Source organism: Anomaloglossus baeobatrachus, chromosome 7, assembly GCF_048569485.1.
Source record: "Anomaloglossus baeobatrachus isolate aAnoBae1 chromosome 7, aAnoBae1.hap1, whole genome shotgun sequence".
Taxonomy (NCBI): domain Eukaryota; kingdom Metazoa; phylum Chordata; class Amphibia; order Anura; family Aromobatidae; genus Anomaloglossus; species Anomaloglossus baeobatrachus.
This window is the reverse complement of record NC_134359.1, coordinates 229,284,564-229,306,148: the sequence shown is the minus strand read 5'-3', so window position 1 is coordinate 229,306,148 and position 21,585 is coordinate 229,284,564. Positions and strand designations below refer to the sequence as shown.

The 21,585-nt window shown below is 44.5% G+C and overlaps 1 protein-coding gene across 1 annotated transcript in view; it reads left to right on the top strand.

Annotated features, from left to right (window-relative positions):
* Positions 1–4,843: 4,843 nt before the first annotated feature.
* MRTFB (myocardin related transcription factor B) overlaps positions 4,844–21,585 on the top strand; it is a 406,942-nt gene continuing 390,200 nt past the window's right edge. The window contains exon 1 of the mRNA XM_075317934.1: positions 4,844–4,937. The gene's annotated coding sequence lies outside the window, so the exon portion shown is untranslated. The remainder of the gene's footprint in view (positions 4,938–21,585) is intronic.

Genomic DNA, 21,585 nt, shown 5'->3' with positions numbered 1-21,585 from the left:
TTACAAAAATAGTTTTTTTTTACAAATTAATATAAAAGTAAAAATATAAAATATGGTAAAAAGGAGGATAAAATAAAGGTGTATTTATAACAATAGGCAACGCATCTCAAGGATCTAGGTAACTTTTTTAAATCAGAAGTCAAACAGTGGGTAACTTTAGAACATCTAAAGATGCCAAAAGCAAACTCCAACTCCCCAAAAGTGGAGGGGGAGTAAGATCAAAAGGAGTTTCTCACTCCCTCTTCCCCCCTCCATCTTTAGGTAGATGAAGTTTGTTTTTGGACTCTTTTATTCATAATTATTTATTTTATTGTCCTTTTTTTACCGTATTTTATAGTTTTACTTTTATTTTAATTTGTATAACACCTATTTATTTCCCTATATAAGGATTAAAAGGGTTGTCCACTACTTGGACAACCCCCTCTCATTCCATATGTTTGCCTCAGTTAAAATAAAAAAAAATAAAAAAGCCTATACTCCCCTTCGGGGCCAACGTCACGCAAGTGCTATCTCTTTTGGGGATCATGGGAGGTTGTTACGTTATGTGAGCCCCGAACCCAATCACCACCGGCTTCACTGATCCCACCTTCAGATGTATAAGTAATCAAGAGGAGGCGAGAGCTGTGGCTGCCACTCACTTCCTGTTGCTTACTTAGGCGTCCAAAGGGGGGTTCAGTGAAGCCGGCGGTGATTGGGCGCGGGGCTTGTGTGACTTAACAACCTCCCAGTCACTCAGGGAGAATGGGGCCCGCCTCGGTAATGTCTGGTGAACTTGAAGTTGATGTGACATCATCGGATCTCACAGGTCACGGAGCCCGGGGGTCAGTTGATGGGGATGAGCAGACCGCAATAGCGCCGCTCAGAGGCAGACTGTACTGTACAAGGTAGTTGAAAATTCTTCACTTTAAGTTTTACAGACATGTGGCCACTTATGCCGAGTAGTGAACCTCCTCTTTAATGTACGGTTTTGTGGGGAATGATTCAGTATAACCTGTGATTTAATCATTTGAACCTCCATTTTATTCTGGATATTCCGTCCAGTACGCGGTCTTATCAGTCACTGAGTTTCTTTATACAAATATGCATACAGAAATAGCGGTTGGTCACGGATATAGAGACCAGCCCTGCAAGTGTCATCAATTTCAGGTGCGGGGAATGGTATCTGCTTTTCTCCTTACCATGCACGCTGCCAGTGCGCTCTGTTGATCATCACTTCTCATTAAAGCCGATGAGGGAGTGCACTGTCATTGTGCATTAAATTTTATATCATACAGTGCTAAGCATACGTTGGAATTAACAACTAATGCATGCTCAGTAGAGGATGGACTAGCCCATCCCCTGAAACGGATGTCACTGATGACTTGTCGTTTCAAGGTGGAAACAGAGGCTGTGGCCCCCTCATGACATCTCGTTTCAGTGTCCCAGCATGCACTGGGGATTCTGAAATAAAAGGTCAGCAAACTGGAAGTAAAGAAAATAAAAAAAACAAAACAACCCAAACAAAACCAGATCCCCAACTCTATTTACTGAAATCCAGCCCCAAAGTGGCAAGGAATGTCCACCATCATTCATCACTGTTGTCTGAAGACACTCATTGTTCTGCTCTCCCGTCCTTAGAGAAACAAACTGCCTCTTGTTATAACCAAATATTTCACATTTGACTCATCAGTCCAGAGCACCGGCTGCCATTGTTCTGCATCTCAGATCCTGTGTTTTTGCGTTTAGATTAGTCACTTGGCCTTGTTTCCATGTCAAAGATATGGCTTTCAGGCCACAATTTTTCCATGAGAAAACGTATGTCCAGACATATCCAAACAGTAGGTGGGTGTAGCTGGATCCCATTAGTTACAGCCAATTCTGAGCTAATGGCACTGCTAGACATCTTCGAAAGGAAGTATGTGTCATGTATCTCTTATTTGCACTAATATATTTTTTTGACCGACCCGTGTCTATGGTCCTTGACTTTGCCCTTTCTTGGTGTTTCTTCTTCAGAAGGGTTTCAACAACACAACTCAAAACCACAGTCTATTTATAAATCTATGCCTTGGAAAGACCTTGCTTAGAACTCCTTCACACGTCCGTGTAAAAAAAGCAAGTGTTGCAAGGTCTCTTTTGGGCAACCGTATGGCCATCCATGAGACCGAAAAAAGGGCACGATGCGGAAATGTTTTTTTTTAATGTGTAAAAGATTTGCAAAGCTAGAAAAATGATAATGTCAAACACGTATATTATGTCCAACCCTCCTACATATTCTAAGCTTGCACCTTTTCGCGACTTTTTGCATTTAGCCACAAAATAAATAAAATGGAAAAACTGTTTGGTAGCCATCTAATGGAAAGCAGACAGCTGCAACCTGGAGTTTTGGCTTGGCTGGTAATCCAAAACAGAGGTCACCCCACGCTGTTTTTTTAAATTATATTTAAATAAATAAAAAAAAAACAAAACCATGGTGTCCCCCTTAAATTGGATTTACCAGCCTAGGCGAAGCTGACAGCTAGAGTCTGGTATTCTCAGGGTGGGAAGGACTGTGTTTATTTGATCCTTCCTAGCCTAAAAATAGCAGGCTGCAGCCACCCCTGAAGTCGCGCATTCATTATATTTGTCAATCCCGTCACTTTGTCTTGGCTCATCCCATTGACCTGATGCGGTGACAAACGGGGTAATAAATGTGATTGATTTCAGCTGTGAATTAACAGCTGGTACCAATCCCTGGTATTAGTAACAGGTAGGTGTCTAGCAGATACCCTCCATTACTGACTCAGTAGATGTAAATAGAAAAAAACCACATAAAATATTTATAAAAACACCACCCGACACTAGTCCTCATTCACAAATTTATTATAACATAAAAAGCATTTAAGTTCTGCCGTAATTTACATGGAGGTCCCACGACGGTCCACAAAAGCAAACCTGAAAAACATAGCAAGAGAGACTTAGTAAAGAAATAAAGACAAGAGACACCCTAATTCACCAATTTATTCCTCATCAAAATCTCCAGCAGGTTCACTGTAATCCATATGGAGGTCCGACAAGGTTCCCAGACTCTGTGTACCAGCCTATGAAGAATGTTCTTAGAGCAAACCCTATAGCCTGGGACAGTAGCCACTGCCGGCTCTCATGCTGTGTGAGAATCGTCTCCTGAGGTCACAGCAAATGGGTCACACAGAGCGCACGAACCGCCGGTAGCTGTGACGAGATGAGTTTACCACTGTGGTTCTCACACAAAGTATCGTGAAAGAAGGCGGCATTGCATTATGGTGAACCCATAATATCAGCACTAGTCACAGCCGCCGGCGGTTTGCACGCTACTGTGTGACCCACTTGCTGTGTAATTCCACATGGTTGCCGAGGGCAGCTGGGGGGATCCAAGCACATGTCAGCTGATTTGTATAGCTGACATGTGTGCCTTGCAGGCATGAGCAGATCTGCGATCTGCCCGTACCTGTTAACCTCTTAAGTGGCGTTGTCAAGATATGACCGCGCCATTATAATAGCGGTCGCGGTTAAACTTTACTCACCGCTGGACACCGGAAGTCACGTGACGTGATCACGTGGATCCGATGGAGTACTAATAAAATTAAAAAAGTGAAAAAAGTTTTGAAAAATTAAAAAAAAAATAAAATAACCTAAAAGTTCAAATCACCCCTCATTGAAAATTAAAGGGTTAGAAAAATAAAAAATAAAACACACATTTAGTATTTTCACATTCAGAAACGATTGATCTATCAAAATATAAAATCAATTAATCTGATCTGTAAACAGCGTAACAGCAAAAAAAAATGTAAATGCCAAAATTTTGTTTTTTGGTCGCGGCAAATTTTGCGCAAAATGCAATTTAACAGGCAATCACAACGTAGAATCTGCACAAATATGGTACAATTAAAATCGTCAGCTCTAGACGCAAAAAATTGACCGTCACTGAGCAATAGAAAAATGAGAACGCTAAAGGTCGCGGAAAATGGTGCAAAACGTACGCCACTTTTTTTGCACAAACTTCTGATTTTTTTTAACCCCTTAGATAAAAGTAAACCTATACATGTTTGGTGTCTACGAACTCGCACCGACCTGAAGCATCACAATAACACATCAGTTTTACCATATAGTGAACACAGTGAATAAAATATCCCAAAACCAATCGTGCAATCGCATTTTGAATTTTTTTACCGCTTTCCGGTACATTATATGGTAAAACTAATAGTTTCATTTAAAAGTACAACTCATTCCGCAAAAAAACGAGCCCTCGTATGGGAAGATTGATGGAGAAATAAAACAAGTTCTGGCTTTTGGAAGAATGGGGAAAAAAAAAATGCAGAAAGCGCAAAATCGGCCGGTCGTGAATGGGTTAAAATGAAGGCAGAAAATACAAGAACCCCCAAAAATAGTTGCAGAATTGCACTTTTTTCAAAAAGTCGCCCAGGAGGAAGGGGTTAACGTCATCACACAGACCAGGGTCCTCTTCATCTTTCCAAGGTTCACACTTTAAAAGTTTGTGCAATTACTGACTTTTTGCAAGTTTTGGAGCTGCAGGCAAAAGATGGAAGTGTTGCCCCTAGCAACAAGATACCAGCTGTTTAGTGAGGAAAGGGCAGGAGGAGCTGTGGTTGCCATGGGTAACTGTTGAGCGCAGCTGTGGAGAGTGTTCAGCGCCGGCTATATGAGCGACCCACGTGCAGGAGCCGGCAGCGACACCTTGTGTGAGAGCAGGACAACCATGACTAGCCTCTGACTCGTCCTCTCCGCCTGAGCCGTCACCCTTCAGGGCTCCGATTCCCAGGGATACTTGTTTTGTGTCCCGCTCCTGCTCACTTCTCCTCCTATCTGCGGGTGGGCGGGGCCGGAGGAGGCGGAGCTTCCTGCGCATGGCAAGCGCTGATTCCTGGCGGAGGAGACAAGAGGAGGAAGAAAAGGCAGGAGTATCGCCGGAGTGCTGACCCCAGGTAATGGCATATGTGCGGCGCCCCGGCCTGGGCAGCCAGGTACACCCGACACCTGCCCGCCGCCGGACGGTGAGAGTATACCGCTGTCCACTTTGTTCACTACAAGTAAAGTTATTTGAAGAAAAAAACCCCCACAACAACACAGTCATACACAGTAGTGATAATAATGAGACTCCAGCACTGGGTGTAAGGTGGCTATACCTCACTGTGAGACTACATCTCCCAGCATGCCTCAGGACAGTGTGACTACTACTCCCAGCATGCCTGGCAGCTGCAGTCACACATGTTTACCTCATACATGTACTCTGTGTCTGGGCCCTGATATGTGTCTTATGTGGTGCAGCCGCCATGTTTGCACCCTACTGAGATTTTGCTGTCGTCCTCCATCGCCCGTACCGCCTGTCATACCGAAATATCGCATTTATTGCCGCTCTGCCCGATATATTTGGTTGGTGCTGACCTTGAGAGGAGTCTAGTGATTAGCGGACACTACAATGCCCAGGGGCATGAATCGCGTAGGTCGAATGCTTAGACTGGCGCGACTCGTGTGCCAAGTATAATGGAAGTCAATGGGGAAGTGGAGCATTTTTCGGAAGATCTTCCATTATACTCGGTATGCGAGTTGAGCCCGTCTGAGCGTCCAACCTGCTTGATTCGCGCACTAGAACGTCATTAGTGTTGTCACCATTACTGCCCCCCGATCTCTGAGTACCAGGGGGGCAGCGCCCACACTCGTCTGTAGCTTATGATGCGTTCTGACTTGGTGGTTTTTGGGCCGTCCGTAAATCACTAACAAACGCTGATCCACAGTCTGCCTCCATTAGTTTACATACGACGGCGAGTAATGATGGGGACAGAAGATCGCTAATCCCATCGCTGTGTCCCTATGCAGCGTCATAATCACGATCCTATCACGTGACTGCCGATACGTCTGGACCGCAGTCCTCAGACTGGCCGCTGTTCTCCCAACCTGAGCGTCACAAAATCATATTTCTATGCAGCTGCCGGGAAACTCATGGCCAGTCTTTGCACTGTAGTCTGATCTCAGACCGATTTTATAGGGACATGTGGATGTACCCAAAATAAGAGAATCCCTCTATGGTACATGATCTGATGGAGCGTGACACCGGTTGTTTTGGAATGATTCCATTAGGCCTAAGACACACGGCATGAAAATCGGAGCGAGTGGAATGTGATAAAACACCGCATTCCACTCGGACCAATATTATCCTATGTGCCAGCACCCATGAGCGATTTATTTTCTCAGCCTTAATCGGACCGAGAAAACAATCGCAGCATGCTGCGGGTGCAATGCAATCCTTGTTTCTCTCACACCCATTCAAGTCTATGGGGCGAGAGAAACATCGCACTGCACTCACAGTACACCGGTGTACCGCGAGTGCAGGCCGAGAATGGCAGTAGCCGGCTACGGAGGAGAGAGGGAGATAAATCCGGCCTGCCCCTCCTCGGTGCCGGCCCACCCTCCGCAGCTGTGGTCCGATCGCATGATCTTGGCTCCCACTGTGCTGCCAGCGTGAGCCGAGTGTCATGTGAGGGTCGCATTAGTCCCCGTGTGGCCCCGGCCTTAGCCACACGGCATGAAAATCTGTGTGAGTGGAGTGCGACCAATATTAGCCTGTGTGTCAGCGGAATGAGCGATTATTTTCTCATCCCTAATCGGACCGAGTAAACAATCGCAGCATTCTGGGATTGTAATGCCAGACTTTCTCTCACACCCATTCAAGTGTATGGGGTGAGAGAAACATCGCACTGCACTCGCGAAACACCGGTGTAATGCAAGTGCAGTGCGAGAATCGCAATAGCCGGCAACAGAGGGAGAGAGGGAGATAAATCCAGCCCACCCCTACTCAGTGTCGGCTCGCCTCTGCAGCTGTGGTCCGCTCGCACGGTTGGACCTCAATCGCAGGGACACTCGGATGTCACTCGGCTCTGCTGTACTGCCAGCGTGAGCCGAGTGTCATGTGAGGGTATCGCAGTAATCCCCGTGTGGCTCCGGCCTATAGTGCCTCTCTATGAAATCGCAAAGTGTGAACCCAGTGTGCCATGTGAACCTTAGATATATGCCGCATGGTTCAGAAGTGTTTTCTTTGAGATGACCTCTTATACACTCCTGTACTCACTTAGCTTTTGATGCAGAAGATGCTGCTGGAAACCGCCAGCGGTGTTTTTCCTAAAGCGTCCTTGTTGTTCTTTATTTTCGTGGATATATATATATAATTTTATTATAATCTCAAATCACACGGGAGACGCCGAGACTGCTGCGTACGTCCCACGGGAGACGCCGAGACTGCTGCGTACGTCCCACGGGAGACGCCGAGGCTGGTGTGTGTGTGTGTGTGTGTGTGTGTGTGTGTGTGTGTGTGTGTGTGTGTGTAATAGTGGTGTCTTCCAAGTAAAAGCAACTTCAAGAATTATCAAGTCACTTCCTTAATGGCTTTAGAGGCCTGATACGATTAGGGAAGGCACAGATGGCCGTATTTTCAATCCGACTGCGATCCTACAAAACATCAGATCGCTCTCATACCAATGTTAATATATGGGGGTTCTCACATGTCTTTTTCTTTTCCTTGGACAGAGTCTGTCTGAGGAAAATAAACCTCTTCATGTCTTGAGTTTCATCCGGTATTCAGATCACACTCGGCCATGCAAGTCAATGAGTGTGTGAGAAACATTGGGCTGAACTCGGATGACCCCTGAGAGCAGTCTGATTTCCACGCACTGATACAGTGGAGTAGAAGGAGAAAGTTTGTTCTCCATCTGCTCCTCTGTGTGCTCCGATTCTCTCATCTTCCGATCAACTCTGATCAGAGTGTCATCACTATAATCGACCCAATTCTCCAGGATGAGAGAACCTGTGGCAAAAATGCAAGGTGTGAACACAACCTTATACCGCTTGTATAGATTTTTTTTTTTTTTTTTTTTTTTTGTTCCTGGTATATCCAATATGATCCTTATAATCTCTCTGCATTTTCTGCACATTGCAGATTACAGTTTATATATGTATGTATGTATGTATGTGTTGATCTTTTGTTTATTCACTCGTTGGTCACAAAGTTTTTACGCCTCGGTTTTGAAATACATTTTCATGTAAAGAAATTTCTATGTTTGCAAATTGAAAGCCGGGAAATGACGACGGTACATATCGTGTTGATTTCCATTCTGTCATCTTAGTGTCATGTTAGGTCACGAAGACTGACAGATGTGATAATGGGATATGGATTAGGGAGAGGGCCTCCGAGTAAAGTGCTCTGAAATATATCACTCAGGTAACATGTACAAATCCCCAGTGTGGGAGGAAACCTAGGATTGTGTTTTCTGTCCTGCCTGGGACATGAGAATACGTAATTACGTAATGGAGAATTTATGGGGACATTTCTATCATAGATTAGGAAAGGGAGACAACTATTGGGGTTCCAATTGCTCAGATAACACTGGATATACCATGCTTTAAACCAGGGGCCATTTGGATGTTTAAAACCTTTTATAACCTCATTGACATGCCGTACAATATTATTAACTTGAAAATTAAACTGCTATTTTTGGTCAGACATTTAATTATTTATGATGGTTAGAATTGCTTCTTTATGGTGCGGTTGTGATGTTAGTTGGTATTCATGATGTTGCTACTTACTGCTTTTCCATTTTTGCATCAGTCAGTCTGAAGTGCGGTCATCTCTTTGTAATAAGTTTTGAATATTACTGATCAAGTAAGTGGACAATAGGATAGGATACACTGAGACTGCATATATCACATAGGGGACACTGAGACTACATACATCACATAGGGGACACTGAGGCGGCTGCATACATCAAATAGAAGATACTGAGATGGCTGAATACATGACAAAGGAGACACTGAGAAGGCTGCATACATGACATAAGAAACACTGACACTGCGGCATATATCACATAGGGGACACTGAGACTACATACATCACATAGGGGACACTGAGACTACATATATCACATAGGGGACACTGAGACTGCATATATCACATAGGGGACACTGAGACTGCATACGTCACATAGGGGACACTGAGACTACATACATCACATAGGGGACACTGAGACTACATACATCACATAGGGGACACTGAGACTACATACATCACATAGGGGACACTGAGACTACATACATCACATAGGGGACACTGAGACTACATACATCACATAGGGGACACTGAGACTACATATATCACATAGGGGACACTGAGACTACATATATCACATAGGGGACACTGAGACTACATATATCACATAGGGGACACTGAGACTGCATATATCACATAGGGGACGCTGAGACTGCATACGTCACATAGGGGACACTGAGACTACATACATCACATAGGGGACACTGAGACTACATACATCACATAGGGGACACTGAGACTACATACATCACATAGGGGACACTGAGACTACATACATCACATAGGGGACACTGAGACTACATACATCACATAGGGGACACTGAGACTACATACATCACATAGGGGACACTGAGACTACATATATCACATAGGGGACACTGAGACTGCATATATCACATAGGGGACACTGAGACTGCATATATCACATAGGGGACACTGAGACTGCATACGTCACATAGGGGACACTGAGACTGCATACGTCACATAGGGGACACTGAGACTGCATACGTCACATAGGGGACACTGAGACTGCATACGTCACATAGGGGACACTGAGACTGCATATATCACATAGGGGACACTGATACTGCGTATATCACATAGGGGACACTGAGACTACATACATCACATAGGGGACACTGAGACGGCTGCATACATCAAATAGAAGATACTGAGATGGCTGAATACATGACAAAGGAGACACTGAGAAGGCTGCATACATGACATAAGAAACACTGACACTGCGGCATATATCACATAGGGGACACTGAGACTACATACATCACATAGGGGACACTGAGACTGCATATATCACATAGGGGACACTGAGACTGCATATATCACATAGGGGACACTGAGACTGCATACGTCACATAGGGGACACTGAGACTACATACATCACATAGGGGACACTGAGACTACATACATCACATAGGGGACACTGAGACTACATATATCACATAGGGGACACTGAGACTGCATACATCACATAGGGGACACTGAGACTGCATACATCACATAGGGGACACTGAGACTGCATACGTCACATAGGGGACACTGAGACTGCATACGTCACATAGGGGACACTGAGACTGCATATATCACATAGGGGACACTGATACTGCGTATATCACATAGGGGACACTGAGACTACATATATCACATAGGGGACACTGAGACTACATACATCACATAGGGGACACTGAGACGGTTGCATACATCAAATAGAAGATACTGAGATGGCTGAATACATGACAAAGGAGACACTGAGAAGGCTGCATACATGACATAAGAAACACTGACACTGCGGCATATATCACATAGGGGACACTGAGACTGCATACATCACATAGGAAGAAGCAGAAAAAGGAAGAGGCGAACAAGGTTCAATTTCCATGCAAAACAGTATTTATTATATTAATATTTTTTATTTTTAATGAATAATTTCATATAGAGCAGTAGGTGAATACAATAAAAATCAGTGGAGTGATGAACAATAATCATATCCTGCTGGGTATCGCACATGGCAGATAGCAGCAGGAGACAGCCCGACGGCCGTTTCGAACACTTTCGTCACGGGGCGGTCCACATATACATATATGCAATTTTGTATATATATATTTTTTCCATTGCTTGACATGTGCGATACCCAGCAGGATATGATTATTGTTCATCACTCCACTGATTTTTATTGTGTGTATTCACCTACTGCTCTATATGAAATTATATCCATATATTCAGATCGGGCGTGGACATCTTAATTAGCGAAAGAAGAAATCGCGTAAGACTGTAATGATGCCCTGTAAATCATTATGGTAGGTCACGTCAACCCCAAATTAATAAATGCTCTCCTGTATAATATCATCTTACATAGACGGAGAATCTCAAGTAAAGGTTTGTTCCTCATTTAAGGTGTACATGACCAGCGTAATACTGGTGGAGAGGACCCCCAACATCTGGCGGTGACTGATCAGAGTTGGCACTTGACCCCCGTGTATTTGCTTGTACGCTGGGTTTTCCAGGTCTGTCCACTTCTTTAGCACTGGTGGTCCCTGTCGAGTTATAAAGAGGGCCTTTCACAAGCATATTAAAATGGGAATAGTGATTGCAGACTTGAATAAAAAAAACTTCCAAACCAGCCACATCAAAGTCAAAGCACACTACACGCCAGTTGTGTACGCTATCTTAAGTTTCGCAGCCCTGTCTTTTTCTGGGGTACAATGGCTACTAGCACGTCACAGTTTAAATATTACAAGTAATAATGTGCAAATCATACTAGCAGCTGAAAATATATCGCACAGATACATGTAATTACTTTAAATTATATTAGCTTTACGTTTTCTTTATAACACAACTGTGAATCGTTAGTTATCGTCTACATTGTTACATTGCCCTTTATATCATCAAGCACCTTTAGTGAATAGTTGTGCTCGGTTTATACAGCATTTTCCTTTGTTTCGTTTCCATTATTATTTACATTCAATTTCTGATTGAAAGAGCGATCGCCACAATTTCTACAACATCCGTTAGAGTTTATATAGCTGCAATCACCCTTCAACTACATAAACACTTGACGAAGCACTCAAAATGTGATGGTTGCGGAAACTCCTATGTGCAAATGTGGCGCCCCTGAATGTATCAGGGTACAACAGGGAACTGCATCCTTTCACCCAGGGTACAGGGACTACCCCCTATGGTTCTGGGTTCCCAACAACCGGTGTCACTACCATCAGCACCACAAATCCCAACCACACCTCACATCATGACCTGTCAGACACACCAGTGGGTTGGTTAAGCTGGAATAGAGCCACCCACCTGGGGGTCAGGCAGACTGGTGGGAGGGAGGAAGTGAGCAGAGTAGTGGCATCTCTCAAAGAGTGAGGAGCTGGAGTGGTAGTTCCCGGGGAGCTAGACCGAGGTTGGGTCGCAGATGGTGGTCCGGGACCAGAGGAGTCGGGGACCGGTGGCAGTGACATTGGAAAAGGGTGCGACTGACAGTCTAAGAGGACTATCGACAATAGAAAACTCAAAAGAACTGACCGGTACCGAGCACGACTGGGTACAGGACCCTAGGTCAGGAACCGATTCAACGTCCTGATAATTAACCTGGGAAGGAGAATATCTTCACGAACTTCCCTAAGAGCTCAGAGATTGAAGGCGTCAGCACACCGCGGGGGATAGGGCTTTCCAGTAAAGCAGCCCACTTGCACTTCCCAAGTGCCAGCCATCAAGAGCACAGCTACACTATATATAGTGAGCGGGGCCTCAACAGCTTCAAGCCAAGGGGCCACAACAGCCAAACTAAATTGTGCACGGAGGCGGCTCCGGATTACCAAGTGACACTGGTGGGAGCGGACACCTGGACGGGCTCCGCTGTAGAGACTGTGATGCACAGAGACTTTGGTTTATCTTCAGTGTGAGTGTCTGCTTTATAATCCTCATCCAGTAACACAACTACCCACAGTGAGTACCTCGCTCCCCCTGCACCCTGCGCTCCAAGTGCTAACCCCCAGAGGCCGGGGCCTTCCCTACCTGTGGAGGGACTGACACCTTGCTGCTCCACACCATCTGCCCTGGTAATCCCATCAGCAGCGGCGGTACTCCCATTACCACAACCCGCAAGTGGCGTCACGAACTTCTCCCCTGTAAATAATCCCCTTTCAAGGATCGGAGTGTTTGCCGAACCCGGGTCCGGACCCCTCGAGCCATGACCACCCCGGATCCGAGCACCCCGGTCCTTGCCGGGGCGACACACAAGCGCAGATGTGTATAATGTGTGTTATTAGCAAAAAACACCCTGGTGCTTCTAGTTTCTTGCAGTTTGGTTCCATTAATCTCCCACAGCCTTTAGTCTCCATTAAAATGATTGTCCACTGGAGAGAAGCGATCACCTATAATCGCAGGATAGATGATAACTTACTGATTGGTGGGGTCCGACCACTGGGAACTGCAACAAGGTATTTGTGTATTCAATGGGGCTGCTGGAAAAGGCCAAGTACAGCGCTCAGCAACCACTATGGAGCAGCGATCCAACGCCATGCTACTGAGGATAAAAGTTCCCTGTTCTTCCGATCGGTGCTGGTACCTGCGGTTGAGCGCTCACCAATCAATATAATATTACTTATGCTGTGAAAAGGTGATAACTTGTTTTTAATGGACAACCCCTTTAAGCTGAATGGGTGACATGGGATCCCTATACCTTGATTGGTATAGTGCTCCGCATTGTCTATACTGATTTATGTACTATCCCTTTAAGGCAGGGGTCCCCAACCTGTAGCTCGGGAGCTACACAGTGATATTTTTTTTTTTTACCTTGATAGCGCCCTCTGCATTGTAATTTATTATACCACAGGTCCTTCACAAACACTTCTCTGCTGAGTTCCGCCCATGACAGTCACATGATCGAGACATCGCACAGATCCTGCACACCACTTTTAACAGATTCTGAGTAGTGGACAACCCCTTTTAACAGATTCAGGCTTTAGAAGCTGTTGGGCCCTGTGCGCACAGTACAGTTTTTGATGCATTTTTGGGTGCATTTTGTTGCCCTAAACTGCATGCATTTCCTTCCCCAGCAAAATCTATGAGAATTCAGATAGGCTGTGCGCACGTTGCTTCTTTTTTTGCCTGCAGTTTTGGGTGCAGAAAATAGAAGCAGCACGTCACTTTTTTTTTTCTCTGCATTTTTCCATGGAATATAGTGCAAAAACGTGTAAAAAAAAAAAAAACCAAAACCTGCATGCGTTTTTTTTATGCGTTTTTCTGCCAGAGGGTGCGTTTTTTGCTAAGGAAACAAAATGGCAGTGTCCACACATAGCCTTAGAAAGGATTAAAAAGACTTAGAGAACCAACCACCGCGATTTTGTGATATCAGGTAAAGGCAGTGTCATACAGGTACTAAGATGCTGGATCCAGGCATACCTGTTCTAGAAAGATCCCATCTTTTGTTGCTGAAATATCTGTAACCAAAGTTGCAGAAATGCACTGCTTTGTGATTGATAGGTGCAACGGGTGGGGGGTCTTTGTGGGTCGGGTACTCGCTGTAAAGTTCTCCTCCAGCTTCCTCCATAATGTGCCCCCTTTTCTTTCTTTGAATATCACACCACCATTGCTGTTGTTGGTGGCGCATGCGCATTGACACTGCGCATTGACAGTAATTCTGTCTTCATTAAAATAGCGCCTGAGTCCGCACATGTGCGAACCGCGTTCTCCGGCGCCATTTTATGGAAGACACAGCGGTAAAGACTATGAGAGGCAGGGGTGCATGCGCAGATGTAGAAGACAAAAAACAGCGCACATGCCGCTACCTCTCATAGTCTTTGCCAAACAAGTGTGCCAAAAAATTAGTGCACTTCTTTAGTGCGATTTATGGACTAGACTAACGTCTGTAAGGCTATGTGCGCACGTGTGCGCTCTGCACGGCACCTAAAAGGTGCGCTTCAGAGCGCAGCTGAAAAGCTCTGTTCTGAAGCGCATGGTGCCGGCGAGAACGTGTGCTCTGCCTGCAGCTCCTGCCATAGACAGAGCAGGGGCTGCCGGCAAAGCGCACGGAAGAAGTGACATGTCACTTCTTGAACGCAGCGCTTCGGGCAGCAGCCGAAGCGCTGCGCTCTAAGACGCCACGTGCGCACGGCCCCTGCACAATCTCCATAGACTGTGCAGGGGACGCAGGATGCATGCAGTTACGCTGCGCTACAAAGCGCAGCGTAACTGCATGAATTACGCACACGTGCGCACATAGCCTTAATGGTAGGCAGCTCTACCACTCATCCCGTATACTGACAAGCACACAGAGATGCAAATGGACCCATCCTGTTTGTCTAAATCTGGCCTTAATAATAGGTAAACCACATGGAATATAAGGTCATGTGGCGCCACATAGGAGCAATTTATGGCAGCCTGTATTCTGCGAGTCGGGAGAACAGACCTCTGATAATTAAAGGAGTTATTCGTGAAGCTGGCCCCTATCAATGTGTCCTGTTGGGACATCATAAAAGGCACACCCTGTCCGCATAGTACTCGATGAGACATAAAAAACTGACCAATGAGCCGAATGAAAAGGGAATCTGTCAGCAGGTTTTTGCTATGTAAGCTGAAGCCAGCATGCTGCAAGGGTTAACACTCAAAGTTCAGGGATTCCTGTCTTGTCACTGTCCGATCTTTTTGTTTATTTGCTATGTTTGTTTAAGCAGCAGTACCCTTATTGATACTGGACTAGAATCTCATGTGTATGGCAGTCGGGCATGCCCCCCTGTTCTGATTGATGCCTCACAGTCAATGTACTATCTCTATAGAAAGCCTGGTGTGGGTGGGAGAAGCTCTCTCAGCTCTGCTGCATGACTAAAGCTAACCATTCTGATTGTGTTAAAATGGCTGCACCCAGTAATCTAAGTGATACACCCTAGATTCAGGATCCCTTTGCCTACATCGTGCTGCTCTAATACGAGGTAGCAAAAACCTGCTGACAGATTCCCTTTCAGGATATGTTAACATGGAGTTACTTGAGTGAATTTTTCAGACTGAAAAAATCAATGTCTTGAAACTGTTTCTAAAAAAAAACAAGCAATTTTGTAACAAAGCTTTGACATGTGTTTTATGCATCTTTTTATTATAATATGTAGTTTATTTTTGCAGCAAATAAAAAAGCAATAGAGATAAAAACCACAGCAAAATAACACAAATTTGCAATTTTGGCAAAAAAAAAAAAAAAGTTCCAAAGAATTGAAATGATGCTTTTTCAATGTTAAAAAACACCCCGAAAAAAACGCCATACAGGTCCACTATAGATGCAGTTTGCCATTTAGATGAAAAATTTGCTCTAAGGCTATGTGTCCATGGGAGAATGTAGCTGCGGATTTTTCTGCATCAAAATCTGCAGCTTTCCCGCAAAATCCGCAGGTGCGGATTTGCCGCGGACTTTGATGCGGATTTTGTAATTTTTTTTTTTTTTCTTAATTTTAAAGACAAAATCCGGATGAAAATCCGCAACAATAATTGACATGTTGCAGATTTTTCCGGATCAAAATCCGCACGAAATCCGCTGCGGAAAAATCCGCAGCATGGGCACAGAATTTCCAAAGTGCCATAGAAATGGCTGGGAAGTACCTGTGCTGCAGATTTTCGGGAAATCCGCGGCTTTTCCGCGAGAAATCCGCGGCAAAATCCGCGCATTTTCCGCAGCGTGGGCACATAGCCTAAAAGCTCCACCATAGAAATGCGTTGTCTGCAGAGAAGATATATATATTATAATATATATGTGTGCGTGTGTATGTATGTGTGTATATATATATATATATATATATATAATTACACAGTACATACCAATAGTTTGGACACACTTTCTCATCTCTAGAACAACTATTAAGAGGAGACTTTGTGCAGCAGCCTTCATGGTAAAATAGCTGCTAGGAAACCACTGCTAAGGACAGGCAACAAGCAGAAGAGACTTGTTTGGGCTAAAGAACACAAGGAATGGACATTAGACCAGTGGAAATCTGTGCTTTGGTCTGATGAGTCCAAATTTGAGATCTTTGGATCCAACCACCGTGTCTTTATAGAAAAGGTGAATGGATGGACTCTACATGCCTGGTTCCCACCGTGAAGCATGGAGGAGGACGTGTGATGGTGTGGGGGTGCTTTGCTGGTGACACTGTTGGGGATTTATTCAAAATTGAAGGCATACAGAACCAGCATGGCTACCACAACATCTTGCAGCGGCGTGCTATTCCATCCGGTTTGCGTTTAGTTGGACCATCATTTATTTTTCAACAGGACAATGACCCCAAACACACCTCCAGGCTGTGTAAGCGCTATTTGACTAAGAAGGAGAGTGATGGGGTGCTACGCCAGATGACCTGGCCTCCACAGTCACCAGACCTAAACCCAATCGAGATGGTATGGAGTGAGCTGGACCGCAGAGTGAAGGCAAAAGGGCCAACAAGTGCGAAGCATCTCTGGGAACTCCTTCAAGACTGTTGGAAAACCATTTCCGGTGACTACCTCTTGAAGCTCATCAAGAGATTGCCAAGAGTGTGCAAAGCAGTAATCAAAGCAAAAGGTGGATACTTTGAAGAACCTAGAATATAAGACATATTTTCAGTTGTTTCACACTTTTTTGTTAAGTATTTCATTCCACGTTTTAATTCATAGTTTTGATGCCTTCAATGTGAATCTACAATTTTCAGAGTAATGAAAATAAAGAAAACTCTTTGAATGAGAAGGTGTGTCCAAACCTTTGGTCTGTACTGTGTATATATAATGTGCTGTGTATATATAATGTGTGCGCATATATATGTGTGTGTGTGTGTATATATATATATAATATATATATATATATATATATATATATATATATATATATATATATATGTCTGTACATATATAGGTGTGTGTATGTGTGCATGTGTGCATATATATATATAATATATTCTGTTTACATATGTGTAGTATACTATAATATATATATATATATATATATATATATATATATATATATATATATATATATATATATATATATATATATATACTGTACACAGTCTTCTTATTGAGTAAATGTTATGGATTTTCTTTTTTTATGGTAAGCCCAAATATTTAGCAATTTTCCCTGATACAATTGTACTGTTTTCGTATACAATCCTCATTTCTTTCACAGTATTCCTTGTAGGAGCCATTATTTGGCCAAGCGAGGAATAGCAAATGTATAACGTCGCAATGTATATGAAACTGATAAAGCGGGATTGTGTTCTCCTGATAATTGTGTCAGTGGGGCCACTCTCCAGCTGTCTCCTGTGCATGGCAGTAAATAATACACCTCCCACCGCTCTCGTCCCCTCCATATATCGGGTATCTTCTGTCTAGCATATGGGGGTCATTTATTTTCTCAGGTATGCATCTGTTAGGGCCCTCGGTATTCTCACTGCTGTACCCTGCACTGAATTGTCCTTGAGAACCACGGTAGGGCACGTTACTGATCTCCTCCATTATACAGATTGATTTACTCACACACGTCGTGCAGGTCTAAGAGATGCAAAAAGTGACCAGTTGCTATATTATTTGCGAGCGATGAAAAAAAAAGAACCTTTTCCTTTACAAATTCATTAGTTTTCTGCTGCTGAAAGACAACATTTACCTTCTGCAATTGTGAAAGGAAAATCTGCAGCCTGTGTGAATATGTGAGCAGCCCCTCCGTTTGCATTTATAACTGGGGTTCATTGGCAAGAATCCCCATTTGATACAGTTATTGGGTGCAAACATGAATCGCAATGATATAGCAAGATGGAAATTTACACAGAAAAACCAAAAAGGTCCTCTTCTGTGATACTTATTTCTATTTTCTATGGAAATATTAGCATTGTGGCGGCACCAATTGCCTTCTTTCCCTCAACCCCGCAGAGAAATTGCTAGGGGCTGTCGTCGCAGCTAGCGTCTACTGAAGGTCCTGATGTCTGCTATGCTACTACTTTTTGACCAGAATCCTAGATGATTGGTAATTATTACTAATGAGCAGCACTATCATGCTTGGACGCTCGGTACTCGTAACTAGTGATGAGCGGGCACTCCCATACTCGGGTGCTCAGTACTCGTAACTAGTGATGATCGAGCACTACCATACTCGGGTGCTCAGTACTCGTAGTAGTGATGAGTGAACAATACCATGGTTGGATGCTCGTTAGTCGTAACTAGTGATGAGCGAGCACTACCATGCTCGGGTGCTCAGTACTCGTAGTAGTGATGAGTGAACAATACCATGGTTGGATGCTCGTTAGTCGTAACTAGTGATGAGCGGGCACTACCATGCTCGGGTGCTCAGTACTCGTAACTAGTGATGAGCGAGCACTACCATGCTCGGGTGCTCAGTACTCGTAACTAGTGATGAGCGAGCACTACCATACTCAGGTGCTCAGTACTCGTAACTAGTGATGAGTGAGCACTACCATACTCGGGTGCTCAGTACTGGTATCTAGTGATGAACGGGCACTACCATGCTTAGGTGCTCAGTACTCGTAACTAGTGATGATCGAGCACTACCATACTCGGGTGCTCAGTACTCGTAGTAGTGATGAGTGAACAATACCATGGTTGGATGCTCGTTAGTCGTAACTAGTGATGAGCGAGCACTACCATGCTCGGGTGCTCAGTACTCGTAACTAGTGATGAGCGAGCACTACCATGCTCGGGTGCTCAGTACTCGTAACTAGTGATGAGCAAGCACTACCATACTCGGGTGCTCAGTACTCGTAACTAGTGATGAGTGAGCACTACCATACTCGGGTGCTCAGTACTGGTATCTAGTGATGAGCGAGCACTACCATACTCGGGTGCTCAGTACTCGTAACTAGTGATGAGCGAGCACTACCATGCTCGGGTGCTCAGTACTTGTAACTAGTGATGAGCGAGCACTACCATGCTCGGGTGCTCAGTACTCGTAGTAGTGATGAGTGAACAATACCATGGTTGGATGCTCGTTAGTCGTAACTAGTGATGAGCGGGCACTACCATGCTCGGGTGCTCAATACTCGTAACTAGTGATGAGCGAGCACTACCATGCTCGGGTGCTCAGTACTCGTAACTAGTGATGAGCGAGCACTACCATACTCGGGTGCTCAGTACTCGTAACTAGTGATGAGTGAGCACTACCATACTCGGGTGCTCAGTACTGGTATCTAGTGATGAGCGGGCACTACCATGCTCGGGTGCTCAGTACTTGTAACTAGTGATGAGCGAGCACTACCATGCTCGGGTGCTCAGTACTCGTAACTAGTGATGAGTGGGCACTACCATGCTCTGGTGCTCAGTATTCGTAACTAGTGATGAGTGAGCACTACCATACTCGGGTGCTCAGTACTGGTATCTAGTGATGAGCGAGCACTACCATGCTCTGGTGCTCAGTACTCGTAACTAGTGATGAGTGGGCACTACCATACTCGGGTGCTCAGTACTGGTATCTAGTGATGAGCGGGCACTACCATGCTCAGGTGCTCAGTACTGGTAACTAGTGATGAGTGGGCACTACCATACTCGGGTGCTCAGTACTGGTATCTAGTGATGAACGGGCACTACCATGCTTAGGTGCTCAGTACTCATAACTAGTGATGAGCGAGCACTACCATGCTCGGGTGCTCAGTACTCATAACTAGTGATGAGCGAGCACTACCATGCTCGGGTGCTCACTACTCGTAACTAGTGATGAGCGGGCACTACCATGCTTGGGTGCTCACTACTCGTAACTAGTGATGAGCGGGCACTACCATGCTTGGGTGCTCACTACTCGTAACTAGTGATGAGCGGGCACTACCATTCTCTGTACTCGTAATGAGCAGTCGGATGGGCGCAAGTCAAGTACTGAGTATAATGGAAGTCAATCAAGGGGCTGGAGCATTTTTCTGGAAGATTTCCTAGAAAAGTGCTTGAGCACCCCATTGACTTCCATTATGCTTGGTTACTTTTGTCGCGCCCATCCGAGCATCCAATTGCTCGTTATGAGTACCGCCCATCCGAGCATCCAATTGCTCGTTATGAGTACCGCCCATCCGAGCATGGTAGTGCTCGGTCATCACTAGTTACGAGCACTGAACACCATCCAAGCATGGTAGTGCTCGATCATCAGTACTAAATAGAAAGTGATTGGTATATTTACCAGTGTAATTGCGGTGTTGTAAATATGAACTGACAAAGGATCAACTCCACTAAGGAATGAAGAAATAAAAATATTTAAAAAATGTAAAAATATATATTAAACAACAACGTATTTCATCTCCCTGTAAAAACATTGCTAAATGTCTGCAAAAAAAAAAACATAGTGCACAGCAATGTCAAAACAAAGTTGCTGTGCATATGTTCTGTTATGTCACTTTTAACCGCTTCAGGGTTTGGAAACGTTCATTTTTCGGGTGGCTAACCGGTTTCACACATCCAGCATTTCGCCACTTTGCCGGATCCGTCACACTCCAGTGCAGTGCAATGCAGTACAATGGACAATCCCTTTAACAAAAAAGGGCAAATAGAATAATGAAGTGGATGCAAACAAAAATAAGGTGGAAAATGTACACAAAACGGGTGCAGAGGCAAGGATGAACTTGGGCCTTTGTGTGTTATATGGAATAAACATTTTTTTTTTCCAGAATGCATAAAATGGTTATTGGATCACAAACTGTTATCAAGTCAACAAAATGTGACCATGAATGTGGTGAAAAGGCAAAATTTTGGTTGTCAGGCGGCATTTTAGCGCCTCATTCTATACGGCATGCGGTTTTCAAAATTTTACCTTCCGATGGAGAAGAAACATTGTTTCTCTAAACTTGCAAATGACTGCGCCTCGTGTAGGTGCAGAACTCTAAATACAATGTAGACGCATCGATTGTCTGTCAAATGCAATCCAAGAAGAGGTCAATGAAAATTATTTTTGGGACACTGGCACAAATGGGAATTCGACAGGTGCCGACTAATTTTATCCCGGGTTGCGAGTAGCTGGCACT